Genomic DNA, 15,000 nt, shown 5'->3' on the forward strand with positions numbered 1-15,000 from the left:
ATTTCTTACATGATTCTTTCAGTAGAATCTGCCAGTAACCTCTAGAAAGATCACATTTTGTCATGTATTTTGCTTGAGATAAGGCAGCAAATAAATTCTCTTGATTTGGTATTGGTTCTGCATCAAACACTGTTGCTTCATTTAATTTGCGAAAGTCGATACATAGCCTTATCGATCCGTCTTTCTTTTTCACTACTACTATTGGTGATGAGTATGGGCTTGAAGAATATCTAACTATTCCTGTATCTAGCATATCCTTAACTTCCTTTTCAACTTGTTCTCGTGCGTGAAATGGAATAGGATAGTTTTTCACGTTGATAGGGGTAGATGTGGTTAACTTTATGTCGTGTTCCGAGTGATTGATCGGCTCGTTCTATTTGAGTACTGAACTTTAGGTGTACCTGGACTCTGAGCAGCAGCAGCGTAGTATGGTTCCTTCAATGTTCTGCTAAGGGGTGTCAATGGATGTGCGCTGTTAAAGTTTTCTGCGTAGATTTTTAATTTGTCCAAGTTTTCTGGCTTTCTCTCTTTAAAGAATGCGACTAAATCTGGGTTGCAAGCTTGATAGATTCGATTCTTCAGCGTGAGATAGTAAAGGCCTGCAAAGTCGTCCTGTTTTACGTTTGCCAACTCAAGCCACCGATTTAGAAATTGAGTAATTCGGTTCACGAATGTATTAAAGTCTTCTCCACTTTCCGGTTTTGCAGTGTGAAACCTTTCCTGGTAACCATCTTCCGTTAATCTAAATCTTTTTAGTAGAACGTCTTTAATTTTTCCATAGTCATCTGCATCTTCAGTTGTTAAGGTATAGAAAACTTTTAGCGTTTCTCCAGATAAGCAGTTAATCAAGGCTGTGGCCCATTTGCTTTCTGGCCAACGATAACCTTTAGCCTGAACTTTGAATCGGTGTAAGAAGGATTCTAGACAGTCTGAGCGTTCATCGTATGTTGGCATGCGTGGAAGTTTCACGAAAAATTCATCACTATTATTATGTTTTCTTTCATGACCGGTTTTTGTTTTTTCAATTTCCAGCATCATTTGGGTCCTTTTGGTTTCTTCTTCTGCTAAAGCTATTTGTCTTTTTAGTTCCCTTTCTTGGACTCTTTCTTCTCGTTCTTCTCTACGTATTCTTTCTACGTGTTCTTTTTCTTCTCTACGAATTCTTTCTTCATTTTCTTCTCTACGAATTCTTTCTTCGTGTTCTTTTTCTTCTCTACGAATTCTTTCTTCATTTTCTTCTCTACGAATTCTTTCTTCATTTTCTTCTCTACGAATTCTTTCTTCTTTTTCTTCTTTTATTTTCTCTTCGCACCATGAAAATATTCTTTCCTGGGGTATTTCTAAGTCCTTTGCGAGACTTAAGTATCTTTTATATGCTTCCATTTTTGCAATAAATTAGTTACGATGTTTTATATATATATATATTGACAGGATACTGTTACTGACTGTTTTATTTATTTACACTTACTGGAATGAACTGTTCTATTTTTAGAAATCTCTCTCTCTCTTATTTCAACTTATTATGTATGTTGAATTTGATGCCTTTTATCGTTATATCTTATAAAGCAATGTGTCAATACAATGCGGAGTTATGACTTGAGTCCATAACAATGTGTCAATCGCGTGTACTCTAAACTATGTTACTACGAAAAATGTATCACCAATGTGTGTGACTCGTCGTTAGTTTGTGTACAATTATTCGCAATGACGCTAATATACTAGAGTGTGATAACAATAATAGGATGCCAAAATAATCCCAAGTTATCTATCACTAAATATAACACGACGGCTAGTAGACTCCTTTTATTATTATTTAGTTTTTAAAGACTCACTTTTCAGAACATAATATATAAGTGGTTTTCGGTAACAGTAATATGCCAAAAATGTATTTAAAACAAATCACTATGCAAAACAAATCACGATGTCTATAGTTACTATGTGATGCCCAACTCATGTAAAAGAGAATAATGAAGGATATATCTACCAACTCAGTTCGTGGCTGGGACCTCTCTCTTGTTCAATGGTTGTTCAACAATTGTAATTGGGCATTGAAGAGTGTTTAACAGTGATGTCTGAAATACAAAACAATAAAATATCGTAAGATTTACAATAGTTACAAAATGTGTTCACAACACTGAGTGATTGGATGATAGGTGAATGAATCGTTATGGAATGTAAACATATTGAAAACAATTCATGAATGAGGCAAACAACAAAATGAAATGAGTGATATAATAACAAAGTGGACAAGGAATGAATGAATGAATGAAAAACTGAGTGAATAAATGAATGAATGAATGGATAATGTATGAATGAAAGAATGAAGGGAGGAATAAATGTATGAATGATTGGATAAATGAGTGAATAAACGAATGAATGAATGAATGAATAAATAAATGAATGAACAATGAATGAATGAATGATTTATAAATGAATAAATGGATGAAGGAATGAATCAATAAAATGCTATTCAATTTGAATGAAAGAATGAATGGATAAATTGCTATTCCATTTAAATGAAGAAATGAAAAAGAAAAAAAAATTAATCCTGTAAATAGGGAGTTCAATTAAAATATGATTAAGTGGGGCAACTAAGAGTTTTACAATTTAAACTTTAAAGTTAGATGAAATAGATATAAGTAACTAAATAAATTCAATTCTTTATATGTGTCCCCTCCAAAATGTCATGGTCTCAAGTGAGTAAAGAGCTACTCGACTATGCATAAAGATATATGTAGAGTGAGGCCCCAGAATTTACTAGTTACTATAAATGAAAAACAATTAACGATTTGTTTACAATGAAATAAAAATAATGATGAAATTTAATTAAAAGAGATAAACAGTGATCGTGGCAGTTACAAATAGAGATATGAATATTTTACGTAACTTATGATAATATGTCAGGTTCATAAGTTTACGTTTCCAGGCAGTTGATGGGCTTGGATGATCTATTCCTCTGATAACAGGATTGGACTCGTAAAATTCCACTTCCAGGCAATTGGTAAGAGGTTATTGTGTAGTCCTTTGACAACGGGCTTGGGTTTGATCCTTGAAGATTATACAATCAAAGTTAAAAGCTCCGGCGTCTTAATGGTGTAGATATAATATCTACAAAGTCCCAAAAGATAAAAATCTTCCAGTATATATATATAGGAATAGAGCGACTGGCCGTCCGGCATAGATTGTGGAGAGAAAGTGAGTGTCAAATGTTAGACCTATCAGCTTTTATAATAAGTGGCTACGTGACAGAATGTAGAACGAAAAGTATTCACTAATTAGAAATTAATTCGAGGGAAGCCTATAAAAGGAAAGACGATCTAATATTAGAAGGTAAAGTTTATCTAAGCCTACCGAAATATAACTGGAGTGAGATGAATTCAGTTCTTAATAAAATAAAATTTAATAAGATAATTGTGAACAACCTTTACTGTGACAGGTTCCCTAATCTTAATCCACTTGATAATACCTCTACAGGGTTTGATTCCGGATTCCGATATATAATCTATTTGACTGTCTTAACCAACCCCTAGCCAATAAACGCAACTCTGGATCCAAGTCCTCGTTAACCCTGGGTTGCCTGCCGTATGTGTTGCATGCTATTTATGTTGTTGCTAATATGCTACTCATATCTAGTTTGCCCACACACACCCCTCCTCCTCCTCCTCCCGCCCCAAACTTATTTTTTTTGTCCAAACCACCAGACTAACCAAGGCTACAGGTTAATGTTGTTATTTCTGTTGGAATTATTCGCCAAGTCCTTTTTTCTTTAGATTTCTTATAGGTAGCTTATTAGAAGCCGATGAAGCGTGGCTTGTATCGACATAGAACAGTGTGCTTTGCATAGGTCGTGGAGCAGACACGGTCGGTCGGTCGCTTGGCCACGATTATTGAGGCGACACAAACGTACAGTTGACAGCAGTGCAGTCGCTCAAGTTGCGAAAGGTAGCGCTCTCCTGCCTGCCAAGAGTCTTTTATTTCTCACTTGTGGAGTTCCTTAATTATTTGACTTTTTGTTACGAGAACGGACTTATAACGCCTATTTTTTCACCAGGAAATCTATACAGTGTCAACAATATTATAATAAAGTTGTATATTGTCATATATTTATTCGATGATCAGCCCGTTTTAACGTTGGGTACGTACTGTTTGATTGTGAGGGTTTTTTTTTTTTCGTTGCTACAAAACGTAATTGGTTTTACGTTTTGATATAGAGCGCATGTCCTTTATGATTCCATTAAAGCAAACATTAGGTTAACTTTATTTTGTACATTGGTAAATGTTTATTTTTGAATAAAATATTTGAAAAGTTATACTTAAAAATACGTTTTAACATTTGATGGTAACACTTATATTATGAATTATACAAACATACCCAAAATAACTCTCTCTCTTTCGCTCTCTCTCTCTCGCTCTTTCTCTCTCTCTCTCTCTCTCCCTCTCTCTCTCTCTTTCTTTCTTTCTTTCTCTTTCTCTCTCTCACTCCCTCTCTATCTCTCACTTTCTCTCTCTCTCTCTCTGTGTGTGTGTGTGTGTGTGTGTGTGTGTGTTTTGATGCCCCGTTTATCTATCTCTATTTTACTCTTCCTCTCTATCATATATTTCAAATAGAAAGGTTTGAGGAAAATTAGACTTTTAAATACATCCAAACTTCAAATATAATCATATTCCTTATAAAAAGGGAAAGTTTTCGTTATCTATCTAGATGTGTTAAAATTTTTGATAAAGACATCTTTTCCTTCAATGGTGTTGCTAGCACACCAATAACATTGACATATCATTGACAATTTAATATATTTGAGACCTTCATTATTCAATGGTAATCAATTTTCTATTATAGAAAACATATGACCAATTATCTTTCTTCGAAGCCTTTAATATTTCTACAATTTATATTGATATTCTCTTGAACTTTGCGATTGTATCACGTATCTCGCATCACTGATCATTCCTGTGAAAGGTTGCTTATGTGTTCTGACTGTAATTAATCATAGCTTCTACCCCTCGTCGAGTAATCGAAGGCAAATATAAAGTTACACTTCTTTAAAACTCAGATAGATAGTATTTTTATTGCGGATATCTCTATACATAATCTGCCCCTTCTTTTTTGTAAAATTGATCTGGTAGTCAATTCACTTACACACGACTTTGAGGTCTTGTGGTATGACCCTCGCTTTCAGATCGGAAGGTCCTGGGCGGCGCTTAGTTGAGTCATTCGAGAAGGCTCTTTACAAGCGTCATGTCTCGTTCTAAATGTTAAGTGTTGCTCATGGCTTGGGACCCCTTTGAAAAGGGCTTTGAGCGTTTAGTGGATGTTGCGCTATATGAGTGTTCTAGTTGTTTTTTTTTTAAACTTTGTTTTACATTATATATCAAAACATGTTTTAATTATTCTAGCCCTGTCAGAGCTATGACATTTGATGTCCATAACGCACATAGTCTTCAACATTTTTATTTTATTAAAAAAGCGTCTATTATATGAGACGGTTTAAATGTTTCTTATATGTTAAGAAATTGAAAAAATATGTAAATAGATGAGTGGATAGCTAGATAAATGGACGGATGAATAAATGAGTAAAATTTATGAGTGTCAGAATGAATAGATCAATCGATAAAATACCTACATCCATTATCAAAGGTCATAACGGGTCAATGAGGAAATGAAAACATCAGAATTTCCACTAATTGATCTCTCCATGAATAAATCAATCAGTTAAGAGATCAATTTATTTGATAATTATTTTACTCGTCCATCAGTCGATAGATTCCATCGATCTGTCTCGACTTCTGACCTTTTTTAAAATCTTGATAATAAGTGATTCATTCTCAGATACGCACAATATCCGTTAAGTGAATATGAATAAAAATAATTCAAAGTCTCGATTTATTTCACGCTCAGTCGTACTGTAATGAAATAGCTCAACTATCTACTCTTTTGATCAACCTGCTATCCGTCTATCTATCCATCTATCTATCTATCTATCTATCTATCTATCTATCTATCTATCCATCTATCATTATATATATATATATATATATATATATATATATATATATATATATATATATATATATATATATGGGGGTTGAGGGTGTTGGTGTGGGTACTTATTAATATCATGTTTCTATATAAATTTGTCCATAGTAATTTAATCTATTTATCTATTTATAATTTATCCCTTAGCGTCTATCTATCTATCTATCTATCTATCTATCTATCTATCTATTTATCTATCTATCTATCTATCTATCTATCTATCTATCTATCTATCCATCTATCTATCTATCTATCCATCCATCTATCTATCTATCTATCCATCCATCTATCTATCTATCTATCTATCTATTATTTGTCTATCTAACGTAGCCATCTATATATCTCTCTATCTATCCGTTTATCCCCCTTGTTTATATAACATACTCCAATATATCTTTTTCCCTTATCATCAATTTACAAGAATCTATCAAATATTCATTCATATATAAAGCTCTGCCTTTTACTTCCGATACTTACTCGCTTGTTATCCACTTGGTCAATCAATCAATACTTCGTGAAATCAATAAATCGTTCAGTCAATTCATCAATAAGTAAAACAATACTCTTTTTGACCCTCCCTTCCCTTTAACCAATGAAATGCGTGTCTGAATAGAACAAGATCCTAGAGCTAAAAAATGGAATCAATTATGTTTCCCAGAAAAAAAAATGGGTATCTAAATGATCTAGATGGAGGCATTGTTTTGCAAAACAAAAAATTTGAAATATTGCACATTAAACAGTTCTGATTATCGTGGATAGGAGGAGAAAAAAAGTAATGAAGTGACAAATTGAGGTACAGGCACTGGAGTAAGATAAAGTGTGTATGTCAAACAGTGTCAGTTCTTGTTTTGTCTGGCACTGTTTTATACACACTATTTCATATCTTCTTTATTCTAAGTTGGGGATAGCCATAAAGCCCGTGGATCTCGATATCAACTCTGTCTCTTTTTAGTGTTAACGTAGAATAACTGGCTACCTTTTTGATAGGACACTAGTCTCTCACAGAGTAATATCAACCTGATCTGATAAACTGAGCTACCCGATCGTTGTTTTTTTGTCAGTAGGAATGGGGTTGGAGCAGAAGGGAACAAAAAGAGAAAAATTAGGTTTTTAAATTAGGTAGTCTTCCTTCTCTGATAACTTTTGACGTTCTAAGCTCTAGATAGATAGATGAGTATGAGTTGTAAAATTGTGACGAAATACGAGAATGTTCCATAGTCCATCCATTTGATTTACAACAACCTACTGGCGGGCTGACAAACCTGTCCGAGTTATACTACATGGCAATGATTTGAGCAATGGCCTTTAGAACGGCGATGATTAATTATATTATTCCTGAAACGCTAAAATTAATAGAGTAAATGTGTAATCAAGAGTAGTGTAGTGAATTACTAGAAAAATTAACGCTGCGGAGGGAAACTCATCTGTACCAAAAAAAAAGAAAGAATAAAGAAATATTTTTTAAAAAAAAACAAAACAACCAAACAAGCAACTTACGGGGAAACCATAAATAGAATTGTTGCAAAGGAATATAATCGTGCATTCCTCATCTACATGAAACTGCTCCGTCTTTGTGCTCTTTGTATATTTTGGTGTTGAATATGTGCCGATACTTTAGTTTTTAAATTTGTGCCTTTTCAGATTACCATTATTTGAGCTTTAGCTGTCTTTTTTATACATTTTTCTCACACTTACTAAGTCTCACATCATTCTAACGAGATACTAAAAGAGGAGCTAAAGAGGTCTACCGTTTTCAATTTAAAAAGACAATGAAACTGACCATGCATAAAATTTGTGGTAACAAAACCATCGTCCATAAAGCCTTATAAACACCTAATGATAAAGTCGTTTGTCACACCAGACAAAACACACCACACTGTATCGATACACTGTACTCGTACTCAACGGAAACGTAGCAATGTAATAGGAAATCATGAGAGTCGATTACTACAGATTTGTACATAAAAATACCGTCATTTTTTCCAACCCGAGCGAGTGTCCCATTGAGTTGTCAGGGAAGACAATCGGATCACTGGCGCAGGTCTTGTCACTTGGGGGCTGTCACGTTTAAGGCATGTGTCGGCTGTCGTGAGTTACAAACAACCCAACAACAAAAGCAATAACAACAACAATATTATATATCAATACTGTCGGAGAATGGTTGCAAAAGTTCGATATCAAAATATAAACAAACCAGTGGAATTGTAATAGCAGTGAAAATGTTTTCTAAGTGTGCGATAATTCATTGAATATTTTGGTCGCTGGAATTTTGTAAGTATTTCAAAAGTAATCGATTGCCTTTTTATTTCTCGGAAAACAATGTGTCAATACGACGTACAAAGTAGTTTTCGTTTGGATGTTTTGAACAGACAATTATAGAACACACCAAATACTCGTACTTCACGTAACGATATCTATGGTTGATGTGATTGTTAGTTTTATAAATATGCTGTTTTGTGGTAGTCCTTCAGAGCCATTCAAGTCATGGAGTCGGAGTTTATCCCGGTTTCTATAGCGTGAAACGGACAATGGCAATTGCTTGCTATCCTTTGGATAGGACGCTGACCTATTGCAAAGTACTTTCCGCCAAATCTAACAGACCCAGCTACCCCTTCACTGTTGGGTGGACAGGGGGAGTCAGGAAAAATATCGACTGCACCCCGGGATCGATCTCGGTCCCGTTGCGTGTGAAGCGAGTGCTCTACCAACTGAGCTATCAGAAAACCCCATGTTTTGTAGAATGTTCTATGAATTATTTTTAAGTCAAATAATGTACAATACATCTCACTTCATATATTATATAGGTGTGTGATATATGAATATATACAAAATTCGATAATTTTGTTCTAAACCTAAATAAGATACTAACAAGTTTACTACTCTCAATTTTATTAAAGTGATTCAAGTTCAATAAAAATTATACTTCTCCCAGTTGTGTTCCACTTGCCATTATAGTTTTGTGCTGGTGGGTGTGGAATAATGAGGCATATCGAATAAAATAATATGTCAATGCAATGTTTAGTATGTTATTATGTGATTTGATAAAACTGAGTCAGGGCTTTTTAGGCAATTCTTGCTTACTTGTGGCAAAAAGACTTCACAATATGAAATGTCGTGAATACAACCACAATGTAAACAAAATAATAAGGTGACATGTGCTAATTGAAAAGATTGTTTTGCCTTTAGCAATAGATTATGGTGAGACACGATTTTTGACATAATGTGTGAAAATCTAAATCAATGCATTCCACCTTTATTCGTCCCATTCTTTGTGAATTTGATGGACAACCTGTATTTACTTTATGAATTTGATAACCTTACGTTTAGTGGTTTTATTGATGTAATGAAATACATAATAGTAATAATAATAAGAAGAAGAAGAAAAAGAAGAAGAAGAAGAGGAAATCATAATGATAATAATAATAATAATAATAATAATAATAATAATAATAATAATAATAATAATAATAATAGTAATAATAATAATAATAATAATAATAATAATAATAATAATAATAATAATAATAATAATAATGATAATAATAATATTAATAATAATAATAATAATAATAATAATAATAATAATAATAATAATAATAATAATAATAATAATAATAATAATAATAATAATAATAATAATAATTATATTAATAATAATAATAATAATAATAATAATAATAATAATAATAATGATAATAATAATAGGAAATTGAGTGGAACCTTCAATTTAATAAACAAAGATAGATAATGCGGACGTTTCGGAGTTCCACTTTATCAGCAAAACACGAGGAATGAAACACTGAAGACGAATGATAGATGTGAGAATGGCGTGGTTAAGGTGAATAAACACAAACTATCCTCTGCCATTAGAATTCTTGATATGCTCGTCTTTTGCGTCCGATTGTCTGACATGTAAATTGTTTATTTCGATGGTCGACGGATCAAATCTCTGAAATCTAGATTTTCACAATTGGTGGATCAAAACCATGAAGTCTACATAAGAGCTTTGCGCACCAGGTTTTATTTAATTTTGGGCGGATCAGACAAAGTTCGTATGTAGACTTCAGAGTTTTGATACGCCGACCATCGATATAAAATTTTAACACCTTCGAACAATGAGTTGTTATTTTTCCAATTTCCCAATTGTACATATTCCCCATTATTAAAAAAAAAAGTAGTCCTTCAAAGCCGTCAGATCCATGGAGTCAGAGTTTATCGCGGTTTCTATAGCGTGAAACGGACAATAGCAATTGCTTGTTATCCTTTGGATAGGACACTAGTCTATCGCAAAATACTTTCGGTCAGATCTAACAGATCCAGCTACCCATTTACTGCTGGGGGGACAGGGGGTCGGAGAAGAAAATCTCGACTGCACCCGATCTTAGTCCCTTTGCGTGTGAAGCGAATGCTCAGATCTACCAACTGAGCTACCCGGACCCCCCCCCCCCCCCCCATATTTCTCATTATAACAAGTTATAAATTGATCCAAAGTTTCCTACTTGTGACGATAAATCCCATAACCAGCATCTAAGTCATCTATACATTATACCGTTTTGAGACAAATGTCTCTCGAGTATGGCGTATATTATAATTGGTCTTTACGTTGTATGAAATATCAAATTCGTGGTTTTGTTTTGTTTTGTTTTTTTATTTGTTTTGTTTGGGTTTTTTGATGTTTTTTTTTTTTTTTTTTTTTTTTTTTTTTTTTTTTGTTTTTTTTTTTTTTTGTTTTTTGCTTTTTTTGGTTTTTTTTTTGCTATCAGCTATACAATTTTAGTTTTATACATTGAAACACTTTTTCGATTATTTATGTAATGAAAACTATATTTGATTAATTCTGGTACAACTGTGGCAGAAACAAAAAGCACAACAAATCCTATAGTTATATAATGAATCCCACAATTGTATGTTTGTTCATCAGACTTTTGATTACACCCAAACCCTTTGACTGTACGATGTAACGGGTCCCACAATTCAACTCACTTTATAGATAGAATGAAGTTGACGTCACTCGTGTCTTTGTTATGGTTTTTTGCCATTCACTTTTATGAAAACTTCTCACTAAACTGCATTAACCAGACTATAAACGTTTAAGGTTACACATAGTTTAGTGTGTTGGTCCGTTATACTTCCGGATGGCAATATTGTGAACTTCTTAGCCAAGCGCATGCTATCTATAGTTTATTATGTACCGGTCCTATAAATCCACTCACATCACAGTAGCAAACGCTTTAACTTAGAATTCAAGAAGTTACGTATTGATTTGTTCTTGTTGCTGATAAGGGTCTTTGCATCCGGAACGTTTCTAATGAAGTATTCGGTTTTTATTTTTAAGTTTTCTGTACCTTTTGGCTCATTTTACAAAAGCCCACTGTATTGTATTAGGCGGCATGGATTTTTGTTCGTCATCATAATTTTCCTAATCCTCATCTAACATTATTACCCAGTGGATTGTATATATTTTCAACTTTAATTCAAACTGCCTTGCTATGGGATTCATTGGTTTAACATATATTCTAAACTCTGTACGCAGATAGAATGAGAGACAGTCAGACAGACCAAAACAAACCTACAAACAAACAGGTTAAAACGTCCATTTTTAATTGAGCCTTCCTATATCACTATCATTTTTTTGAAAATGCAAAATAGATTTTTAAAGATGACATTTTACATTTTAACGTTGACATTTTCATATTTTCCATTGTCATTATTTCTAGGTTTGAATAAACAAACACCATATATAATAGACGTCTAGGAGCAATTATGAAGGATACATAGCAATAAATTGATTTCCTTTGACAACTGTATCTTTTCTTTAAATAATCCCAAGTCTTCACAATCCATTTTGTTTTGAACATGGCCTATGTACGTAATAAATGAAAACATGGCACATGTTTGTGCAGTGAGAGAAATAATATTACATTATCTATATGATATTTAATTGTAGATGGATTTGTATAAAAACACATCTGATGTTTATTATAATTATATCCATTTTTGCATTATCTCAAAGAGTAGAAACCTATTCATACCTAAGGACAATATTTGACATCCTCTTGTGTATTCGTGTACGGTTGAATAAATCTCGGATGTGTCATATTGTCAAAACGGAAAGCGAACCAAACAGTTTGTTTCATTTTGAAAACAGCTGACGTCGTATTTACGCTTTCAAATTATAGATGAAATGCCATATGGTAAAGAAACGATGATGTTTGAATACGTTGAACGAGTTTTGAATACCTTATGTAATCAACATGATTTTAAAAGTTGTAGATAAATAGAGGCCTTTTCTGCGAAACACTGACAAAACACAATCTTAAATTATTTATCATCTTACTTCATATTATATCAACCAATTAAAACGACCCCTAACTTGTCAAAAATTATTACAGCTGAGACTGTTTTAAGAAATATCGGATTTAAGAGTTACCACGTTATTGGTCATTTCGTTCTCTCGATATATGAAGTAAAGAATTTTTCGAACTAAAATTTAAAAAATCTGTTTTGTCATTGGTTGGTAGAGTTGATCAAAGAGTGGGATATAACAAGAGACATGTGCATGATTTTGAGTAGACAAATATTTTATGATTAGATAAAAGATAGATTTTTTAAAATGAACATTCTTTAAGATAAATGGTTTGATAGACAGACAGAGGTAGACAGATAGAGGTATATGGACAGATAGATAGATAGATAGATAGATAGATAGATAGATAGATAGATAGATAGATAGATAGATAGATAGATAGATAGATGGGTGGATGTATAGATAGATAGATAGATAGATAGATAGATAGATAGATAGATAGATAGATAGATAGATAGATAGATAGATAGATAGATAGATAGATAGATAGATAGATAGATAGATAGATAGATAGAAAGATATAAATTATAAAAACAAAAAACATATATTATGTTTCGAGCATTCGCTCTCACCAGGAAGTGAAAGTGAAAGTTGATCCTAATTATACTTGAAATATTTTATAGATAGATAGATAGATAAATAGATAGATAGATAAATAGATAGATAGATATATAGATAGATAGATGGATGGATAGATAGATAGATAGATAGATGGATAGATAGATAGATAGATAGATAGATAGATAGATAGATAGATAGATAGAGAGATAGATCGATAGATAGATAGATAGATAGATAGATAGATAGACAGATAGATAGATAGATAGATAGATAGATAGATAGATAGATAGATAGATAGATAGATAGATAGATAGATAGATAGATAGATAGATATAAATCATAAAAACAAAAACCATGAAATAATAGTGCTCAACTTTTTGATAAGAGAAGCTACTTATAAAATATTTCAAGTATAATTATGATCAAATTCTGCAATATTGTCTCGAGCATTCGCTCTCATCAGGAAGTGAAATTGAAAGTTGATTCTAATTGTACTTGAAATATTTTATAGATAGATAGATAGATAGATAAATTGATAGATATATAGATAGGTGGATAGATATATAGATGGATAGATCGATAGATATACAGATAGATAGATAGAGAGAAAGAGAGAGAGAGACAGAGAGAGAGAGAGAGATACATACATAATTAGATAGATATACGGGTAGTTGATAAAAAAGAGAGGGGAGAGAGAGAAAGAAAGAAACTGAAAGAAAGAAAGGGGGCAGGGAGATTTAAATATCACAAATAAGGAAAACATATAAATAATTGTAATTTATCAGCTTGATGTATAAAAAAAATAGTAAAAATAATAACAATTTATATCTACATCGATATTGGAATGTCATCTACACAACAGTCAAGGCAGAAACAAAATTTAAATGAGTTAACGAAATGTTTACATCGATGTTCAGAGTTAAAAAGATCAGAAATAAATAGCTCCGTCAATATCAACAAATTGATGCAAATTTTCGTGTGTAGAATATTATCGATATTTTTTCACCATTTTATACAATACATACAACAAGCTAGTGGATAGAGTAATGTATGTATATATATATATATATATATATATATATATATATATATATATATATATATATATATATATATGTATATATATAAATATATATATATATATATATATATATATATATTAATATATACTCTACAGTTATCCAAAATGTGAATGCCAAATTGTATTGCTTATCTGTATATATGATCAATAATAATGTAAATCTCAACGTCATATCTTGGGTGATTATATCGTAATTTTCTTTGAGGAATTATAAAGCCACGGAAATACCGACTAGTGAACTATGGTTTTGTCGATACAAAGACAGTTAATAGCCCGTTCCGCTTTGCTTGAGTTTGCTATCGTTACTTTGTTGTTTGTTTATTTATGACCAGGCGGGAGGTGTTGGTGGAATAGAAATATTGGGGTATCGGTATGGTGTTAACGGTATTGACCACTACAATGTCAAAAACGATTATTTGAGATATATTGTGTGTTTGTAAACATTATGTACATACTGCGGTTGAGAAAATTTGGTTTCGAATAGAGATTGTCTTGGGGGAAAATAAGAAAACAGATAATGGATAACAGATTTATTGTCGTTGCTTTTTAAACCAGTTACCTGCCGTTCTCTGGAAAAGCATTTATTTTTAAAATTTGGCCAGAAAACTCGTCCTTCAAATATCGATCGATTTAAGTGACCCTCATATTGGCAAAAACTCTTTTTAAAACTGGAATTAAGGAGGGCTTAATGAGATGATCCAGGTTTGAGAGTTTTTGCCAAGATTGGAGGTCATTTAAATCGATCGATATGTGAAGGACGAGTTTATTGGTCAAATTTTTTTTAAATTCATGCTTTACTAGAGAACGGCAGTTAACTGGTCAAACTCTGTCTTTTTGTGTAGAATTTTTAGCAAACATTTCGTTGTTTCAAAGTGTAAAATGGTCGGGAAAGAATTGTCTTTTTTTAATACTTAAGGTAGATTTTATTTTTAAAAAATAAGATAGCATACATGAAAT

The 15,000-nt window shown here is 32.3% G+C and overlaps 1 protein-coding gene across 3 annotated transcripts in view; it reads left to right on the top strand.

Moving 5' to 3' along the window:
* Nucleotides 1–3,821: 3,821 nt before the first annotated feature.
* Nucleotides 3,822–15,000, top strand: part of LOC144964470 (sodium channel protein 1 brain-like) — a 75,471-nt gene continuing 64,292 nt past the window's right edge. The window contains exon 1 of one of the 3 annotated variants that reach the window (XM_078898813.1): nt 3,822–4,135. The gene's annotated coding sequence lies outside the window, so the exon portion shown is untranslated. The remainder of the gene's footprint in view (nt 4,136–15,000) is intronic. The other 2 variants (XM_078898814.1, XM_078898815.1) reach the window with 2 other exon arrangements.

Source organism: Berghia stephanieae, chromosome 2 (assembly GCF_034508935.2).
Source record: "Berghia stephanieae isolate SIO BIC M18660-M18661 chromosome 2, UCSD_Bste_1.3, whole genome shotgun sequence".
NCBI lineage: Eukaryota > Metazoa > Mollusca > Gastropoda > Nudibranchia > Aeolidiidae > Berghia > Berghia stephanieae.